Here is a 20904-nt window from a genome sequence, read left to right on the forward strand (position 1 = left end):
GATTTTTGAAACCACAAGATTCTGGGTCAGAATCACAGAACTGCTTGCTCCGCCAGGATTGTTAAGCCACTGCTTGGATGGCCCACATGATCAACCCCCACAAGGGGGCGCTAACATGCCATGTCTGACTCTAACCCTGGAAGGTGGCATTTAGTGGGCAACTTCGTTTCTTGGCATCATCACTGGCAGGAGCTTTCTTCAAAGGGGTCTTCCAGGTGTTGGAGTGACCAAAGACAGTGGCAGGTGCCAGATGAGGTCAGGGGACCAGTAGGGTTGGATGTAGGGACACACCTGTCTCTTTCCCTCAAGGAGGCAATATTGTTCCCCTAAGGTACCCCTCTTGTTTTCTGGGCACCCTGACCACAGGGCACTCTCTGGGGTACCCATGCTTTGCCTGTTGAGTCTCAGCTTCCTTCCTAAGAGGCTATCCTTGGCCTTCGCACATCCTTTTTTGCTTATCTGTTGTGTCTACCAGTTGGCAGGCCTCTGTTCAAGACCTGACACCTGAGATGGTCCACTCTGAGGCCTAGGTCCATATGTCCTTTTAGAGACTCCTGGTTGCTGCACCTGGGATGTCTGAGTGGGATCCCTGGCTCCCATCTATATCCTGAATGGGGCAGCCTGTTACAGTGTTCAACAAATGTGTCATTGGGAGCCAGAAGGTTCTAAGCTTACAAAGGGAGTTGCCTCTGTCACTCTTTATGAAAAGACGCAAACTCTGATGACTCCAACCCCTGCCATCTGCTCTGGTAGTCTCAGGAGCTCCATTTGGACACCAGTCGCCTTCCATCGTATCCTGGGGATGAAAGCATCTTGGTCCCACACAGCCAGCCATGTTGCTGTAGGACCTGTTCAGTCTCAGCCTTCATGGGCTCTCTGCTTCCTTTTTCATGCCAGTGGGACCAACAGAAGACACTGAGCTTCTTGATCACACATGGGCATCTCAGCTTCTCGCCTAGTCTTCCCCTTGACTTATGGAATACATTGATCTCTGAGTGGTAAGGAAACCCATATATCCCTAGAGGGAATATCCTAGGGGGCTTTGAGACTCCGTCTTGGAGGCTGATGCCACAGATGATCCATTGAGCCCTGGCTGGCTATCTGCTTAGCATGGGATCCCAGGCCAGAATGAATCTGTTTGGCCGCCTCCCTCCAGCTTACCACAGTTTGGCTGTTTCAGACTACTTGGATGCTGTTCGCCATGGTGAATAGTCACCATACAACTACACCACAGATAACTGTGCGCTATCACGGCGGTGGCCCAGCTACCCAACAGGACACCCAGGAGTGAGCCGCACAAGCACCGTCTCTACAGTTCTTCCTCCATGATGCCCCAAGGCCTGGCTTGCCTCCAGCTGTCTCTATTTCTTGTCTTCTGCCCCCTTCACAGCAGAACCTGCGATGGGATTTGGCTTCAGATGAGTTATCCTGAAGTGAGGACATCAACACACAGGTGTGTTCCTGAAGCTTCCCTGGTTATAAAACTTCAGGCCACATGTTCCAGACACCACAAGGTAGCAGGACAGGAGACTGAGGATACCCCTGGGCAGCAGGACAAGATCCTGGCATGTGTTTCTACTGACTTCCCTGCTGGTGGGGGGTTGGCCTGTGGTCACTTCTCTGTCATTTGGGGCTCAGTGCCATCAGAGAGGGGTGATAGGCTCTGCCAGTGAGGAAGGGCTGTGTTCTTGAGAATGGTTACAGCCACCGAGGCTAATTAGGATGTGGTCCAGAGCCTGGCCTCATGATGGCTTCTCATTCTGTTTGGATGCTCTCTGCATTCTCTCCCCCCTTCCTTTTACCACAAACTCTGTCTTTTTGCTCATGGCTGTCCTCAGGAAGCAGCCTTATTATGTATTTACACTGAAAGGGTGTGTCTTGGGCAGGGAAAACAAAGCAAATATGGGCCATGCTGTCTTGCTCGATCTTCTCCATGACCCTAGGATTATAACTGTTACTACCACCCTCTCTATGGTTGGAGGAAATGAGCCAAGTCAGAGATTACATCATACAACCCAAGGAGGGGGCTCAAAAGTCACTTCCCTTGCATCAGCCTACATCCTATGGCTAGCTCAGCGTTTCCCCAGCCAGGGCCCTTCCTTTAAAGACTTGCTGACCTGGGGCTAGGCCTGGTGGCTGGAGGTGGCTTCCTGGAAATCCACTTAGCATTGACCTCATCCCTGTCCTTTGAGCTAATCTGCTGAGCCTGTTGCCCCTGGGGGCAGGCAGCTCTGGGACAGGTCTAAGGCAGAGAGACAGGATGATTTCAGGGGGTTATGTCCACATCTCCAGCTCCTATGCGAACAGCTCTGCGCCTGGAATTTGGGAAGCATCTGACTCAGCCTCTACCTTCCCCTTGCCCGACCCTCATCTTGTCATTCATTGTATAGAATAAGACAGCCTGAGGTTTCCCTTAGGAAACCTCAAGATTTCTCCATCCCTCCCACATGCCCAGGACCTTCCAGTCCACTAATAGCAGATGGCAGATACTGGTTAGCTAGGTCTGAATTTGACTCTCCACTCTGCATCCCCTGAGCTTCTGCCGGGAAATCTATAAAACAGGGTTGCAGAGCTTCCTCCACGGAAGGAGGAGAACTTTTGGAACTTTGGCTTTGAACACGTGGTCTGGCATCAGCAAGTGTCTGAAGCAAGGGCTGGACTCCATCAGGTTAGTTGTGTCTCCTTTCTGGCCACTGGCTTCCAGGGCCTGGGTGGGATGGGAACTCACGGCTTCCAGAGGCTGAATGGAAGGCAAACCCATTGTCCCCAGCACAAATACTGGGATAAAACACCTGAGGTTTTGGGTAGGAGCTGAGGGAACGTGTAGGGGGAAAGTAAGGAGGAAGGCACTGCACAAGTCTCAAAAATCAGCAACTTCCTGGACAGTGGTGGCTCACGCCTTTAATTCCAGAATTTGGGAGGCAGAAACAAGTGGATCTCTTTGAGTTCAAGGCCAGCCTGGTTTACAGAGCCGGTTCCAGGACAGCCAAGGCTACACAGAGAGACCCTGTCTCACAAAACCAAACAACCAGCAACTCAAAGACACACAGCCCTGTGATGAGATGGTCTGTGAGCTGCTGAAACAGGTACTGAATTCACAGAAGAGCTGGTACCATGGACTTTCTCCTAGGACCTCAGACTGGATATGCCCGGTTTGCCTTGACCTCTCTGTGGATCTTTGATGAAATATACCACATTGAGGGTCCTGAGAGGTGAAGGCAACTGACTTATTTGGGGAAGAGCTTTGGGAGAGGGTGAGATGACAGCAGTTAAGTACTCGGTTAGGTGGCCTAGGGACAAGATGGGGTTTCTGTCCTTCATGGTGTCCTTACAGGATGATGCACAGAAGGTCTTCATGTTAGCTTTCTGGTGTCTTTCCTGCCACTGAGGAAGAATGGATGAATGATCGTCTTTGGCGCAGGGAAGAGAACAATCGGGAAGTTTGATTGACTGGATTGGTGTTGGCATTGGTACAAGAGCACAGGACTGGGTGGGTGTGGCATGTTGAAGGGCACATCTTGAAGGTTCCACAGGGTGGACAGTCTATTTAACACAGAGGCAGGGGACAATCAGGGCAGGGGGCTAGTCTTTCAGCCTGTTCTCGGAAGCGCCCTACCCCCAGAATCCGCTTACCACAAGGGGTCTCAAACTCGACCTGATCATAAATCCCCAGGCTTGATGACTGTTGCCTGCTGGCCCCTGCACCAGCCAATTTTTCCTTGTGCGAGGGACTTTGCTTTACGAGACCTATGGGAAAGTAGGGGGCTCTAGAAGTTCTGAGGAGGCTCTCTAGTCTGGGATGCTTAGGTGTCAGGGTTTGAAGAACAGACCAGGTCAGTGCCTAGGGGTTGCCCCCAGGCCTGGTAGAGATGTGCGAGCTTGCGACAGCTTGCACAGGGGTGCTCCCATTGGGCTGTGCCCCCACGTGACCCGGTGCGCGCCCCAAGACGGCGTCGCCGAGGCCGCGCCCCCGCGCGCGCACGTCCTGACGGCGCTGAGGCCGCGTCCCTGTGCGCGCGCCTGCCGAGCCCTCCGCGTTGTGCCGGCGCCGGCGCCCGGACCGCCAGGTCAGTCTCCACCGCGCCGCTCGGGCGGGGGCGCGCAGGGGGCCGTCGGCGGGGGCGCCGCCTCGGGGCCGCGCCGGCGGGAGCGAGCTCCGGCCTGTGTGTTTGCTCCTGGTGGGGGCCGCACCCCGCTGCCGCCCCTGCGTGAACCCGGCTAGTGGCTGCCACGTGCAGGGCCGGAGCCGCAGGGAGGCCAGGCGTGGGGACGCGTAGCCAGCTGTTTCCTCGGTGTGTGGATCAGACTTGCATGGGTTTGGAAGGGGTGACTCTGCTCCCGTTTCTAGGGGTGCAGAAAATCCCCCAATATCTGCCCGGTTTTCATCCTCCCCAAGATCCCTACCCAGGATTTGGGGCGCCCCTCAGTTTCCTTCTCTGCATAGCTTGGAGCATAGGACTCCATAGCCATCTCTGTCTCCCGCGTGGATGTCAGCAGGTCACCCTTGGAAACTGGGCACAAGGTCTTGGATCCGTAGGGACCGAGTCCTGACTCAGGCATCCTGGGCCAGGCCAGATGGACAGCACCTCATTATCCATGGGGCTGCAGCAGGAGCAGGGGTGCTGCTGCAGCTTGTCCAGGTGCAGTGCAGCCGGGTTAAGCAGGTGACTCCTGATGGACTCGGGGGTTTTCTGGCTTGGAGCGGCAAGCATGAGCTAGGTGGCGTGCTTAACCCCAAGGCAGGTAGAGTGACCATCCCTGTGGCTCCATCTTTGAGGGGCAGAGTGGGTTCCAGGCCACTTGTCACAGTGTGCTGTGTCCCATGGGTAAGTGGTGCACCTCTTTTTGGCTGCATGCTCTGGAGGAAACAGTTTTGGTGCTGAAGTCAGTGTAGTGAACTCTTCGGGTGGTAGAAGTCACTGCACACAGTGCCTGTGGCCTTAAATCCTCCCACGAGATTATTAACCCCAGTCCCCAGATGATCCAGGCACCGGAGAAGTGGACTTAGTTCTAACCCTTAAGACGGGGCCTTATCAAAGCCTTCTTCCTCTGCCTGAACTGCAGCTAGGAGCGTGGACAAAACGTGGAGCTTGTGGCCTGCACTGAAGCAGGCCTAGGGGCTCCTTCCACCTGCTCCTGCTCTGTTACTGTGAATGGGAGGCTGGTCTAAGACCATGGGAATGTTCCTAAATGTCCCCTTGAGAAGGAGCTGGCCACCCCAAGATGTTTACTAGGCCCCCTGTCTTTGCCAGGCCTGGTGCTTGACTTGGAGGTGCTGATGGTAGGCTTAGGACCCTGGTGCTGGCTGATGGATAGAGTTCAAGTAAGCTGTCTGGATAGATGGTCATTGTAGCTGTTGAAACAGGAGCCCGCCAGGACCTCTTCCCCACCAACTGGGGAGAACTTTCCCCAGTCTCCTGCCATCACAGGGCTTGGTTGAGAGTGGCCAGCCCGTGTGGTTGGTGTAGCAGAAGGGGGGCCGAAGAAGGGTCTCTTCCTCAGGCCTGCAGGCAGCTTGCGTGGCGGTGGTCTGGAAATGACAGGAGGACCTCTGGCTGGTGAAGCTGGCACTCAGTGCCTCAGACTCTTGGCGAGTTCCCTGGGGTGTGAGTGCTGCCAAGCGGCCTGCCTGACCTCACTGCCGTGGCGTCGGGATACCGTACACAGAGCTGGCCTGGGGGTGGCACAAGCCTTCTGATGCCCAGGGGTGATGATGATGCACTAGGAAGGTGAAGTAGTGTCCCATTGGCGTCTGTCTGCATCTGTCCAGGGACAGAGCCCGGAGTTGCTGGGACTGGAGCTGGTGGATCAATGATTATTTCCTCACGCCTCAGGCCTTGCCTTGCTCCCGAAGAACTGAACCCCATAGTTGTGATGGGATTGTGTGCTATGGCAGTCCGTGCTGGACCCTGATACCTATAATGGGATATGTGCTATGGCAGCCTGTGCTGGACCCTGACACCTGTGATGGAATTGTGTACGATGGCAGCCCGTGCTGGACCCTGATGGCTGTGATGGGATTGTGTGCTGTGGTAGCCAGTGCTGGACCCTTTGTCTGGGCTGCCCTCTCACCTGTTCCTTGTGAGGGTGCCTCCTACAAGAAGCCCACACACTCCACCCTAGCCACCGCTACTGTCCTGTTCCTTTGGTCTCTGTATATTCCCTTTACCATCCATATGTGTGTAGCTATGTGAGGCTGGGCCTAACCCAGAGCTGGCTTCCTCATTTCTTTTTTTCTTTTCTTCTCTTCAAGACAAGGTTTCTTTGTGTAGCCCTGGCTGTCCTAAAATTCACTCTATAGACCAGGCTGACCTTGAACTCACAGAAATCTGCCTGCCTCTGTCTCCCTAGTGCTGGGATTAAAGGCGTGTGCCACCACTGCTCGGCTTGGCTTCCTAGTTTCTGACCGATCTAGTCTTGAAGTTTTGGCTCCTGTAAGATTGGGGCGGCCATAGATATGTGCTCAGAAGACGGGTATAAGGCTCAGTCAATAGGGGCCACCCAGCACTTCCTCTGGGATCAAGAGGAGGTCTTGTATTCGGGAGAGGGCTGTGGCGTGGTGTGGTACCAATGGATCCTCTACAGATCTGGAGTGCAGTGAACTGGGCTGGTCTTAGGTTGGCAGTGTACATGTAAAAAGCCTCCCTTATATCTCCCAATTGGCCGTGTAGTGGGGGGGAGGGGACATAGAGGGGACTCCTGATGGTCCTGGGGCCACCAAAAGTTCAGCCCCACGCCGTGTTATATCACAGTGAACAGGGTAATGAAGCACAGATGAGGGTCTGAGGGAGAGAACGGGGCTGTGGGGTTCTGAAGGCTCCAGAGGCATTCTCCTGGTCGAGTTTGTGTGTCTCCTATCAAGGGGTGCCTCAGGCCGGCACACCAAAACCTCACCATAGTCATTTTGAGTTGGGTCAAGGCTGTTAGGCCAGGGATAGTTCAGACAAGGAACAGGCTGCTGGTCTCGTGAAAATGGTAGCCTGGGGGGGGGGTTCTCTGCTGTCACTGTAATGATGCAGAAGCGTCTGTTGGCCACCTGGTGTTCATGCGGCTTGGAACTCTCAACCTGGGAGCATTAGTTCTCAGGTCTTTTTCCACAGAACTCTTGAAAGGGACCCTGGGGTGACAGTGTGTACACAGTCACCTTCCCTGGAAAGCTCCACCCTTCCCTGAAGTTTAGAGCACATGGTCCCCCTGGTGCCCACCTGCCTGTCTCACTCCCACAAGAGGCCCTGGTGCCTCACAGATGCCTGTCCCAGATGTGGAGTCTGCCGGAGGAGTCGGAATGAAGCTGTGTGGTCTTTACTGCAGACCACACACCACCCTGGCTCGGCTGCAGGAGATCCCTTCTGCCCTGCCCAGAGCAAGCCTACTGGCCCGGTGTGGAAGCTCAGGTTCTGATCACTGCATGGGCCAGGTGCTGGGGAAGGTGTCAGTACAGGAGGGGACTCTTTAGTAGTGTCTGGTGACATTGGTGGTGACCACAAGGCCCTTTAGACATCTTTCTCCATGCCTTCACCCAGGTTATGGGGTTATTATCTGGTCCTACAGCTCTGTAGGACCTAGAGGTATAGGGATGTGCCTGGGGCACCCTGCTGGTTGTGCAGGGCTTTGGACGTTGCCGTCTAGGGCTAGAGCCCAGGCCCACCGCTGTGGTACTGTGTGTGCTTTCTGGGGAAGGGTTAGTGGAAGGCCATGGGTTCTCACGGTTTGGTTGGAGACCTCAGGAACAGGCAGCTCCAAGGTTACCGGGTATGTACAGTTGAACTCCCAGCAGGCATCTTGGTTCTCTTTGTCCATGAAGAGTGTGAGTGCCCACAGTGTGGCTGTCCGTGATGTGCTGGTGTACCTATGTGGAAGGTAAAGGTCACACTTGCAGGGTTGGGTCAGAGTGATGGGGCAGGTGACCCTAACTGGGCTGGACCAGTTTGGACATGACTTCAATATCTCTTCAGTCACATGTTATAGCTACTTTTCAGCTGATGGGCTGAGCTAGGGGCCTGACCCTTGTTTTGAGACTACGGAGAATCTACTAGACACAGCTAGGGAGACAGGAGTTTGCTCGCTGAGGCTGGTGCCCAGCAGTGGGTTGCCTCTGAGCTCTGCCTTTCCCACCCTAGTGAGCCATTGTGTACATTCCTGCCATCGTCCCCCTACCTCAGGGCCAGCATTAATGTCTTGGGTCACTGTCATCTGGGGAGGCAGGAATGATAGTCTGTTTTACAAAGCAGTGTGAAACAGGTTCTGGGGTTATGTTAGCCAGAGTGTATGGAAGGCCTACGGGGTGTTGGGCTCTTCTTGACACTGTCCTGGGCCATGTCTGCCACAATAGGACCCGTCCTTCACCTGCTGCAGAACCTGAGGTGTGGCTCATCAAGACTGTCACATCCTGAGGTTAAATGGCTCCTGGTAGTGATGACTTTTAGGTCCCATAACCTAGATCTCTAGGGGGATAGAACTGGGGTGGGGGGTGTTGGTGTGTGTGATGTGAGGCTCGGGGTGAGTGTTTCGAAAGGGGGATCCTACCTCCAGGTCTGGGCACCACAGTGGGGTAACTCGCCCAGTTTCTCCAGACTGCTGTTTGCCCTTCTAAAGGAAGGGACCTTTGGGCCACTACGGCAAGGCATTGCAACCCTCTGGCACTGGGGCCAGAAGGAGTCTAGGAGAATATATTCCAGAAATCAGCCCTGAGTTAGACATGGCCCCTCCTGCTGACCTGCCCTTTATCCTAACTCCGCTCAGTTTCACCTTTGCTGCTTGCTCTTCCGGGGCCTGTGTAGTCCGTGCAGACTAGGGAGGGAAAGAGAGGCCTGCGTGGACGTGCCAGACTGGAGCCCCTGGACAGGGCCAGGTTGAGGCACAGGCAGAGATTACTGGGTCCTAGCAGGTACAAGGGGCTGAATGGGTCAGTGATCAGGGTCTGGAAGGTGGGATTAGGGTTCAGGTTCCCTAGCGGGTGGCCTTCAGGTGAGGATCCCCGTTTTTGCCCAAGGCTGGACCAGACCCATGACTGGCTGTGTATTGGACACATCCCTGATTGATCGTACGGCTTGAGGTACGTACCCCCAGGGGCCTAACAGCCTTCCACAGGTGGCGTCAGGTGGAAGGTTGGCTTCCCTTGACCTCAGAGGACTGTGTTTCCGTCCCTCAATTTCTCCTTAGAATCAGTGGTGGACAGCAAGAGAGAGCTGCAGAGCACTCTAGGGCAGCGCTGGTGGGCTGGAGCTCGACCTGTGGGCAGTGGATTTCTGTAGGCCCCTGGGAGTGAGGCATCTGGAGGAGGCTTTAAATGACTTGAGGACTGGTAAGCCGGCACAGGTCTGACTGAGGAAATCGGGGTCAGGCTGGGCGGTGGTGCACGCCTTTAATTCCAGTCCTTAGGAGGCAGAGGCAGGCAGATCTCTGTGAGTTCAAGGCCAGCCTGGTCTACAGAGAGAGTTCCAGGACAGGCTCCAAAGATACAGAGAAACCCTGCCTAGAAACCCCCCACCCCCAAACAACAACAACAAACCAAAGAGAAATCGGGGTCAGGGTACTATAGGTCTAGCTGACCAGGCTGCCCCAGTCTCGTCTTTAGTTCTGAGTGACGTGAGAGATGACCACTTAACTAGAAGGCTCCTGTTAGGCCTCAGTTTCCCCTCTGTAGCGTCTTGTGGATCTTCTTTCCCCAGCTTCTCTTATCTCTTTTCCCTCCTGGGATCTGTGGAATCCTATGGAAGTCCGTTCCCAAGGCCTTGGGTTTACCAGACACACTCAAAGCCAGGGCTGGCCCAGAAGAGGAGGTGGGCCAACTGCAGCAGGCAGGCCTGCCTGTCCTGTCCCCTTCCCATGGGACCAGGGCTCCCACTGCTCTCGGCCTAAGCCTTCCTGTGACTCAGGATTCCCAGAAGAAGTTCAGCTGTGTTTGGAGGATCCCCTGTCCCATCTGGGATCAAGCCCCCCTGTCCCATCCATCATGGCTTCTACAGTGGCTCCCAGTGTCACTTGCTGGTCCCCGCTGCCTGTGCCCCAGAGAGGATGCTTCTACTTTCTGGCAGCCCTCTCTGGCAATGCCCACTGGCCCTGAAACTCTGCCAAGGCAAGCAGTTCCCTCTAATCTCCCGGTCAGGGCAGCACTGCGGCCCCTCCTCCAGGGTCAGTTTCCCTCTGGCTGGCTGCCCAGAGGCCCAACATGTGCTGGGAATTGCTGCGCAGAGCTTAGGGGTGCCCAGGACTCCCGGTTGTCCCTCCCCAGTGATGTCCCTGCCCCCTCCACTGGCCTTGGGGAACATAGGCACAGCTCTGAATATACTGACCTTGGATGGATCTTGGCCTGCCCTGCCCTTCCTGGCTTCAGTTTTCAGACTTGCAGATAGGAGCTTGGAGTGGAGCACAGGCCCCATAGTAGACTCATGGTGCCATGTCAGTACAGAGCTGTCCTGGGTAGCTCTTTCCTGGCTACCTGCGCTGGGCTGCTCCACTGAACTGGATGTTATCAGGCAGGCACGCACCTGCTCTCTCTCTCAGGCCTGTGACCTGTGGAGGTGCTGTTGGTGCTTTGATTTCCCTTTCTGTCAGGTGATGCTCTTGGGGCTGGTGTAGACCCTACAATGGTTCCAGAGCTCACACAGAGGAGAGCAACGGTTAAACCCCATTCATGGGTCAGGTTGTAGATTTGGGCACGTTTGTTGTAAACAGCCTAGGGAAGAGCTTCCTTGAATGCTCAGCCCTACAGGAACAGGATGCCAGCATTGCGCTCGGACTTTCCCATGGCCTTGACCGTAGGCTTCTGGTCCCTGGGTCTAGAAGGATTGTTGTTTATTGCCTGCTTCCCCTCCCCCCTCCCCATTTATAACGAACGTTCTGGATAGCTTAGGGACGTGCGTTTGGGCACTGTGTGAGTCTTTTAGTCCCATCTGCTGGCCCTGAGCCCACATTGCACCATTGCTACTGTCCTGACTGCTGTACGGAGGATGAAGCTACAGGCCTTGGCCTTGTTCTGCCTCCCCGGGTCTCCCTGAAGCTGCATTTTTCATAGAAAAGTAGAGAGGGGTAGCCCTGTCCTAGAGGGACCCTCACAAACTGAGCAGGATTACAGGGGTAGCAATTGCCTTCCTGATACATATGGCTCTATGACCTAGAGGTTTTGTGGCAGGATGGGTCCCACACACCCTGTTGCTAAGTAGTCAGGTGGGCTTCTGGGCAGTGGTGGTGTCATGGTGTGGAGGGAGGGGCCAGTGGGGTGCAGTCCACATTACCTGGACAGGTCTTTGCTAAGCTCTTTTGGGTTGGTGGATACTAGTTCGGGGGTACCTCTTTAGTTCTCAAGGTAACCTGGGAGTGGCTACTCTTACCACTCGGCTCCACCGCAGCCAGTTTTCTGAGGTGGGAAGCCTCCGTCTGGGGCTGGCTTCCTGCAGGTGGCACAGTTGGGAAGTGGTTGTGCAAAGCGGAAGGCGGAAGGCACATTGTTGGTATACCCTTGCAGAGTGAGTGGTCTGACCTAGCTCTCGGGCTCTTTGTTTATGCTGAGCCAGAGAGGGGAGCCTCCAGGTGCGTGTGGGAGGAGCCCAGCACAGCTGTGGCTCCAGTTCTTTCAGTGATGGAGGATGTGATTAGCTCACAGGAGACCCTGCTGCTGATCTCTGCTGTCATTTGACTCTCAGGCCCTCAGTTTCCTTCCCTGTCAGTAGGTGTGAAGCCTCTGTTTGGGGACACTGCGTGGCCTCTGCTGAAGCCAGGCAGGCCTCCTGGCTTCCCTGCCTCTGTCTCCTCCCACTAGCCGCTGTTCCCACGACTACCCAGTGCAGGAAGCCATCTGGAGGGCTTATTTACCCTCCCCCAGATTCCCTGGCAGGAAGTCACCGGAAGGGCTGTCCCCAGGGGCCCCTGCAGGCCTGTGAGGACAGCCAGTGGCTTAGGGTCTGTGTTATGGAGTCCCCTGGTAGAGCAAGGCGGGCGGGGAGCCAGGAGAACAGAGCTAGGCAGGGCTGGGAGCTGGGTGTTTGGGCTGGAGTGGGATTGAGCCAGTCATCCAGGGGCAATCTGTCTATCCGTCCCCTCCCCACACACCACTTCCCCACCCAGAGGAAGCCCAGTAGCCCCTGCTTCTGAGACTTAACAGGATACAGGCGAAAGGTCCTTGGACTTCAGCCAGGCGTGGTCTGTGCTGTGCGTGGGGTCTTGAGAACTGGTGGGGACTCTTTACTGTGTCTAGACCACCAGGTGGAGGCTGCGTGGGGGAGGAGTAGTTTAGACACTGAAGAGATCTTACAGGAAGAGGATGTGGCCTTGGGAGGGAAGGGGCCCCTGGGAGTGAAAAGCTGACTTCTCAGACACTGGCCTGGGGGTAGAGGAGAGGGAAGCAGACAGATCTGGAGGCACAAATGGCACCAGTCCTTGTGGTTTAGGCCCTGCAGATCCTTCTTTGCCCCTTTCTCAGTCTTTCCAGAACTCCTGTCTGGTCATTCACCTGGCTGGTTAGGCCTAGGGGCCTGAGCTTCTGCCTCACAGGCCATGCCTGTCCAGATGCCCTGGCGTTCGTAGCAGCTCCACTGTATAGTAGCTGGCCTCAGTGTGACTGACAGGACCTGGGGATGGTTCCCACGGACACTGCCAGCTAGGCCTGCCCTGCCCCAGGAGGGACCTTGAACCCTGTGGGACCTGTGGCCTGGGTTCTTGGCAGTCTAGTGCCTGTCCTGGCTTCCCTCCTGCCCTGGGGAGTTGGGTGGGCCCTGGGGTCACACATCCCTGCCCCAGCCAGCTATAGGGAGGTCAAGGTACAGCCTCCTCATCCTCAGTTTCTCCCCTTCCCCATCCTCCCTTCCCAGTTGGGCAGGCTATGGCTTAAGACCCAGTCCAAAGACCTAGATGTGCTGGGATTTCCCAGATAAGTACCCTCCGAGACTCTGTCCTGTGCTGAAGGAAGTGAACATGAGAACTTGGAGGGAGACTGGACCAGTCTGGGTGGGAACAGAAGCTGTCCCTAGGCACAGTAGTGGCCATTGACTGTCCCAGGAGGGCCACTGGCAGGTTCAAAGCATCTACTGTGTACGCTGGGGACACTCCATCCTGTGATCCAACCTCATGCAACCCTGGCTGGGCTGAGAGTACCCCACCTCAGAGACTGTGGCAAGACTGGAAAAGGATTGTCTGTCTCCGCGAGGCCAGAGGGACAGAGTGGGGTCAACGCTGGCTCAGCCCGTCAATCTTGCCTTCCCACGAGATACTGAGTGAATCTGAGATGTACTGGAAGTCCCAGCGAATGGGCGGGAGTGTTTAAACCACAGCCAACCCCAAGCGTGGCCAAGAAGCATTGGCATCGAGCACAGTGGAAGAGGTGTTAGCCTCTGGGCTGGGAGTCTGGAGCCCAGGGTAAGGCTAACTCCACTAGTGCCAGCTTGACTGGGACGGAGCCACCTTAACTACGATGCTTTCCTGGTAAACCCCACTGATACCACAACTTAGGGGATCTTCCCTCCACTTCTCCATTGGACTGCCAAGAAACGGGCATTGGGGTGGACAGAGTTAGGTTGGTGTGGGGTCCTAGGCATGTGTGCAAGGCTAGAAGGCAACACTCAGAAAATCTGCAGGATATACCATGCAATCCTTAGGAGCGTGGCAGTAGACAGGTGGGTCCTGGTCCTCAAAGGTTCAGGGGAGAGCAGTGGAGTACAGCGCCAGGGAGGTCTATGGAGGGTGTGTGCTTCCTGACCCTTCGCAGCATCTCAGCAGGTCCGTGACCAGTGTGCTTCCTAAAGGGTCCAGAGACATCGCTCAGGAGGTCTTTGCCAGGGTGAGTCTGCAATCTTAGGGACCCTGGTGGGCCTCCAGAGGGAGGCAGCCAGGATGGAGATGCATAAGAAGTCTGCCTGCCCCATGCTCTTCACCGGCCCTTTGTCACGTAGGAAACACTGCGTTTAGGAGTACTGGTTAATGCTTGCTCCTCACCAATGCCAGCCCCCACCGAGCACTAACTAGAGACTGCTGAAGAGTCACCGGGCACGCACAGAAAATGCCAGGGACCTCCTTGTCTAAGCTTTAGGGACTAGCACAGCTGTTGCTCACAGCCCATGTGGGGAGGAACAGGCCCCCAGCAGTTAGGGAATGGGAGTGCCTGGGGAACCTGTATGGTCCCCGCTGCTGCCCAAGTCTGATGGTGCAGTCTTGTGTTGACACCCTGGTTCTGCCAGCTGCATTCTTACTTTGGTTTGCTTGGTCCTGTATACTCAGCTTCCTTGCTTTGTGTTTCTGAACATAGGTGATTCTGGTTCTTTATTGACATGCTCTGTCTTCTGGGGGACCATGGGTAGTCTTGGTGAGGGCATCCTGGGGTTGGAGCCTTCCCTCTCTAGGGGTCCTGAGTAGTGACTTTAGGTTGTCCCTATCTTTGTTTCGGGCTCTGGGGTTTGGAGGTTTGGTGGAAAGGGACAAGCCTGCCAAAGTCCCTTTTCTACTTCACTGGCCACAAGGCCCTGGCCAGGCCTGGTATACCGGGTAGTAGTCTCCGTTCTTCCTAGATCTCACTGGGCACTTCCTGCACCTGTATATGTAGCGAACACCTACTGGGTGTGATGCTCAGAATCAGGTAGACAAGCACAGGACCTCAGTGGGGCTCTCGCTCGGTGGGGAGACCGAGTGACAGGAAAGAGCGGTGATCACAGGTCAGCCAATGGTGATGGATGGGTGTTAGCCCAAGAGTCCCCAGACCTGAGGTTCAGTGCTGAGGAGGAGAAACAGAGAGGACCACTGAGCAGTGAGGTCATTGTGAAGGCCCAGAGGTAGCACCGTGCTTGGCAGTTTGCAGACCCAGCTGGGGAGGCAGGTCCAAAGAGGTGAGCTGCATGATGGGAGGGAGGCCAAGGCCAGAGGATAGCCGCAGGTTCTGGGGCCTTCCTTCCGGGTTGTGAGGGCAGCTGGAGGACTAAGCAGAGGAGGTCAGGGTCTGATTGCAGTGTGCCGGAGAAGACGGAAGACCTAGGATAGCAGAGGGAGCTGCCAGACTTCAGTTTGTCCTGCCTCCAGAGGCCTGGCCCTCAGGCGGTTGACTTCGCATCTCACCTGTCCCCCTTCCCAGCTACCCTCTGTGTGGAGCTGTGGCGTCATCTTGTGCTGGACTCTGGGACCATCCTGGATGAAGACCAGAGGACTGTTGGTACCAGTGGTGTCTCTGAGAGCCGAGTGCTGGCCCAAGCTGACTCTCTTATCTCACAGTGGCCTTTCATTGCTGCCTTTGCTCCTTCTGGGTCCCCCCATGGACACCCACCCTTGGATGGCCTGTCTCTCATTGTCTTGTTGGAGTGTATTTAACAGTCCCACAGTGAGCTGATCCTGGGGATGCCTACCCCACTACACAGTTGGGTAGACTCCATGAAGGCCTATGAGAGCAGACAGTGACCGGCACGTGTAGTGGTGACTGGCCAAGTCTCCTCTGCTCCCTCGTAACCCAGTGTTCAGGATCCTTCAGCCAGAGATAGTCAGCTGCCAAACTCCACCAGGAACCAGCACTGTCTGCTTCTGGTTTTGTCCAAATGAGTTCATTAACTGGCCCTGGGGTTTGCTTTACTTGTCCAAGTGTGTTGCAGCTTTTCCATGCGTAGACAAACATTTCCTCTCCTCAGGGGAGAGAGCTGGACTCTCCCGAGGTCCCCATTGCTTAGTGGTCAACCAGAGCCCCTACCTCTTCTCCCCTTAGTTTACCATGTGTCTCTTTAGTGGCAGCAGTCCGCACCTTCCCTTGCATGCTGCCACAATTCCACCAGACCTAGGAAAGGGGCTGACCAGGTGCCCCCTAGGTTTGGGCTGGTTTCTGTCATCTTGCCCCTATTACCATGACCCACTTCCCTGCTCAGACTTAGTCCCAGGCTTCATGGTCCCTCCCAGTGTGTCTGTCCCAGGGCTCCTGGACCCCAGCAACACATAGAACACATGGAGGCATGCTCCACCTCCCCTACCTTTGCGATGTTCAGCACTGTTCCTGCTTTGGACTCAAAACGATCGAAGTGTTCTTCAGCTGAGGACTAGATAAAACATGGTGTGTTCCTACAGTGGACTGTTACTCAGCTAATGGAAGGAGTGAAGATTTGGCATGGTAGACGAGAGATCTCAGAAGAAAAGATAGCACAGTGGTTTCATGAGAGATCCTTTTCTACTGAGAAGCCCAGGAAAGGGAACCACAAATGGAAGCCTAGGGAAGAGGTGAATGAGCGCTTGTGGCTGCTCTCTGTGCTGCGCGGTGGTACCCAGAGCCTCACACATTCTCTACCAGTACTTTGCCTCTGAGCTGCAGCCCCAACCCTCCTACGTTTTTAAAGTCTTGCTGTGTACCAGAGACTGACCTTAGAATGGCAACAGTTCTCCAGCCTCACCTGCCTGAGCGCTAGGATTTAAAGCAAAATTCCCCTTCAATTTTTAGTTAAATTTATTTACTCAATCATTGATTGACTAATTGGCTGATTTATTGATTAAAACTTTCAGGAGTTGTTTTCCTCCTTCTACCATGGATCCTAGGGATTGAACGAAGGTCATCAGGTTTTGCAGCAAGCCTCTTTGTCTGCTGAGCCGTCTCGCTGGCCCCCTGAGTGCTGGCATTACAGGTGTGTCCACCATACTTGGTTGAAAAGTTTCTGTCGTGATGAAGGTGTTCTGGAATTGGGGAATGGCGATGACGGCCTAACACTGAACTAACAACCATGGCACCGGACACTTTTGTATTGGTTTTTTTTTTTTTTTTTTTTTTTTGGTTTTTCGAGACAGGGTTTCTCTGTGGCTTTGGAGCCTGTCCTGGAACTAGCTCTGTCGACCAGGCTGGTCTCGAACTCACAGAGATCTGCCTGCCTCTGCCTCCCGAGTGCTGGGATTAAAGGCGTGCACCACCATCGCCCGGCGACACTTTTGTATTGTATTGAATGTATGTAGGTATGCACGTTGTGCATGCGTGTGTGCATGTGTGGTATATGTGTAGGCCAGAGTGATCAGCCTTAAGTGTAGTGAGTCTTTCAGGAGTCATGCACCTTGTTTTCTGAGGCAGAGTCTCTCCCTGGCCTGGAGCTCATCAATTGGGTGGGCTGGTTGACATGTGACCCCAGGATCTGCCCGTCCCTGTCTTCCACGTGCTAGGAAACCAAACACATGCCGCCGCACTTCTCACTGGATGCTGGAGATAGAACTCGGATCTTCATGCTTGTGTGGCAAGCACATTCCTGATCGAATCATCTTCCAGGCCATCATCATCATCATCATCGATAGCATCTTGGATCAGATTGATTTGAAACTTACTGTGTAGCCCAGATTTGCCTCATACTCATGAGAATCTTCTTGCCTCAGCTTCCCAATTGCTGAGGTTACAGATGAGCATCGCTGTGCCTGGCATACCGGACCCAGAGGGAGGCTCTCCACATGGTCAGCATGTGTCAGGTGTGGTGGTACACTCCTGGAATCCCAGCACTTGTGAGCTGGAGGTAGGAAGAATTCAAGACCAGCCTCAGCTAGGAAGCTTCAGGACAGTCTGTGCTACCAAGACTTGCCTCAAACAGACAAACAAAAGTAGTAAAATACGGTGGTGAATTCCATGTTATTGGATTTTATGGAAAAGGAGGCATTGAAAACAGCCTTGCCTAGGGGCTCGTGTTCAGGGGTTTGGGAAAGGACTGAAGTGCCTTTGGCTTTGCCTAGTAGTTGTGATAGGACTCAGATAACTGAGGTTTGGTGCTAGGAACTGGGGTGCTGCCGTCCTTCTGCTTGAGGACCTTGAAGTGAACACAGTGGGGAGTCTGGAACCATGAGGGGAACCTGTTCTTTGTCATTGTGATCAGTGCAGGTACTTGCTTCTGTATGTCTACCCTGTGGGTCCCCAGAGTCTAGCCATGACAAGAGCAGCTAGGGCTCGTGTCCCTAGCTCCTGGTCCCCAAGATGTCAACTGTGTTGCCTCTACAAGTCTTTGCCTGGCTTTGCCCTGGATCCCTGGGAGCCTCGGCAGAGTCTGGCTGACGTGTGAGTGGCTCAGCCACAGTGATGCCAAATAGAGCAGAAGTACCAGTTTACCCTGAGAACCATTACTGGGGCACTAGGCCCTTCCTGCTCTTTGATCCTGAGCCGGGAGCAAAAATCTCAGCTTACCCTGAGAGCCATTACCGGGGCACAAGGTCCTTCCTGTCCTATGATCCTGGGCCGGGAGCAAAAGTCCCAACTTAGCCAGAGAGCCATTATTAGGGCACCAGGTCCTGCTCTATGGCCCTGGGCTGGGAGCAAAAGTCCCAGCTTACCCTGAGAGTTATTATCGGGACACCAGGTCCTTCCTGCTCTATGATCCTGGGTTGGGAGCCCCCCAAGTGCATAACTCCCTATCTGCCTCAAACTTGGTGTTGGTGCCTCTGAACCACTCCTGCTGCGACCCATAGGAACAGCCCAGGATGTGAGTGTTTCACCAAGTGTCTGCAGGTCCGTCCCAGCAAGCCCAGCCTGCACTTGGTCCCCAGATGCCGGGTGGAATTTTTCCCTTCAATCCTGGAAGCTGGGAAGGTGTTTATGTAGGTCGTATAGGCGGTCGGGGTCCGGTATGTTCAGTGTTCATGCCCACCTCCCAGGGCTTGCTGAATGACCTACTCCTTCTATGCATGTGGGAAGTTGGTCCTATTGGCTTGGGCAAGGTGACCAAGCAGTGGCATGGGCAGCAGTGAGCCATGGCTAGTGCCTTCTTGCTGAGTATCAAGGGCGGGGCCTTGAGTGACTAGTCTGATGTTGCTGCCTTGGGCCTCTAGATCATTTCACCATACTTAAATTGGTGTCAGACATGCTGGAAAGCCTGTTGGCTGTCTCTCCCCTGAGGTCTCCATGTCCAGAATGAGGTTTCTTAGGGGTCCTGCAGGAAGAAAGTTACTTAGACTGTTTCCTGGAGAACGCAGGAGGCATACCAACCTGAATGTGGGTCCTCAGCCCTAGTGGGGACCTGCTCTAGAGTCAGGTCCAGGGATTCAGTTCTCAGGGCTCTTGAAAAGGGGGGAGGAGGTCTGTTAGATGCTGGACACTGAAGGCATCTCCATCAGAACCAGGCTTCTAGAGCATCCATCTCACAGATGAGCAGACAGAACACAGACAGGTAGAGGGTGCCACTCAATGTCACACAGCTCATACTTGGGATAGGTAGCAGGGAGCCAACTGGAGGTCCAAGCTGGTGATTCTCTGTGAGGAGTAGGTTCCGCCGCCAGACGTCAGGCTAGGCAAGACTGTGTGGTAGCTGGCAGAGTAAGTCCCCTGTCTGCAACTAAAGCTTTAAGGTGGGGCTAAAGGATAAGCCAAGTCTTTCTGAGTTGCCTCAGTTTCTCCAAGTGTCATATGATGTCACAGGGGCTGGCCAGGCTAAAGAGAGGGAAATGATTTGGGGATAGGGAGGGCTCAGCAGAGGCTGTACACTTGGGCGAGCACTGGCTCTGCCAGTGTGGCCTCCAGGAGTGGGACTGCTGTGTGTTTGTGTTGGATAATGCATGTGCCTAGTGGCACCAATCTCCTGCTGTGAACTCAGATTCACAGCAGCTGGGGACAGCCAGCAGCAGCCCATTGATGTGGTCACGTCATTGTCTCAGGGAGGAGGCCTGCTGCTTTGACGCCCATGTGCCTGGCATAGGCTTGACTTCTGTGGTGGCCTGTGAAGCCAGTGGGTTGATGGGAGACCAATAAACTGATGTTCCAAGGTATTGTGGACAGGGCGGCCTGAGGGAGTGAGGCCCCCAACACTCTCTTTGCACGTCAAGGATCTGTGGTGACCATGTCTTCCACCTGTGTCCTGGGGCGCTCGTTTAGCTGGGCCTCTGCTGTCCCTCACACACTAACCCTTTTGGGGTGTCAGAACCATGTCTTACCACCAGGCTAGCCCAGAAATAGCTGTGACCTCTGTGGCCAGCCTGGCAATGATGGAGCCCAGAGGCCTACGTGCGCCAGGCCAAGTCGGCTCACCGTGAAGGCCAGCTATTTTGGACATGGCCTCTTGAGGCCAGGTCAGAGCTCTTTCCCGCGGCTCCTTGGGCCCCTCTGACGTGCATCCCAGGGCCTTGGCATGTAGCCCTGACTCCCGACGTGATCTTCAACCCCCCCCCCCCGCCCTGTGCCCGTCTGATCCTGAGCCCTGAGCTCTGGGTGGGACTGAGGAGGAATCGCATGTAGCGGACCGTGGGTGAGGGACGAACTGTCTGAGCCTGCCACGCGTTAGTGGATTTGGCCACTGTAAGGAGAAAACACATAGGAAGTGATATGCTGGGCTGGCATATTTCCTCATTCAGAAAATGTGGTGATGAGCGCCTTCCGGGCCTCTTCTGAGATTTGGTGTGGTGTATATGACTACCACACAGAGAGGCTTTGAGGTTCTTTCAACTCGTGGGTCTGGATAGTGGGCCCAGAGAGGAGCCAGCATGGGGTGGATATGGCTTCTGAGCCGGTCACTGGTTGGTTAATCCTCTGAACTGTGAACCACTCAGATACTTGAGTTCTCACTGGCCCACAGTCTCTTCTTCTGTGGCCTGGGTATATGTATTTGTTGCCTGCCAGAGACTTCTGAGATGCTTCCTGCATGTGAACTTTATCCTGACATTCTGGGGGACCACAGCTTCTTGGGTAGCCGCCTGATTGGGTCCTGCTTTAGAAGGCCAGGCTAGCCTAGGTTCCTACTTCCCTGGTGAGTGGGTGGAGGTGGGGGTGGAGATTGGATCCCCACCCAAGAGCAAAATTCTCCATCTATCTGTGGGCATGCTGAACAGGTTATAGAAGCTGTTTTCAGGGTTGGGGTTGATCGTGAGGGAAGGGCCACATGGCCAGCTGTCTGCTGATGGTCCTGGGATTTTTGACTCCTGGAGAAGGGTCCCAAGAAGGAGTTGTAGCTTGTTACTTGTGGAGAGGAACTGTGGCCTGTGGCTTGGCACCTTGCAGGCAGGTAA

At 54.8% G+C, this 20904-nt stretch overlaps 1 protein-coding gene across 1 annotated transcript in view; it reads left to right on the plus strand.

Moving 5' to 3' along the window:
- Positions 1-3998: 3998 nt before the first annotated feature.
- The window catches only part of Ptp4a3 (protein tyrosine phosphatase 4A3), a 33078-nt gene continuing 16172 nt past the window's right edge, over positions 3999-20904 (plus strand). Inside the window, exon 1 of the mRNA XM_057792619.1 lies at positions 3999-4067. The gene's annotated coding sequence lies outside the window, so the exon portion shown is untranslated. The remainder of the gene's footprint in view (positions 4068-20904) is intronic.

Source organism: Chionomys nivalis, chromosome 17 (genome assembly GCF_950005125.1).
Source record: "Chionomys nivalis chromosome 17, mChiNiv1.1, whole genome shotgun sequence".
NCBI lineage: Eukaryota > Metazoa > Chordata > Mammalia > Rodentia > Cricetidae > Chionomys > Chionomys nivalis.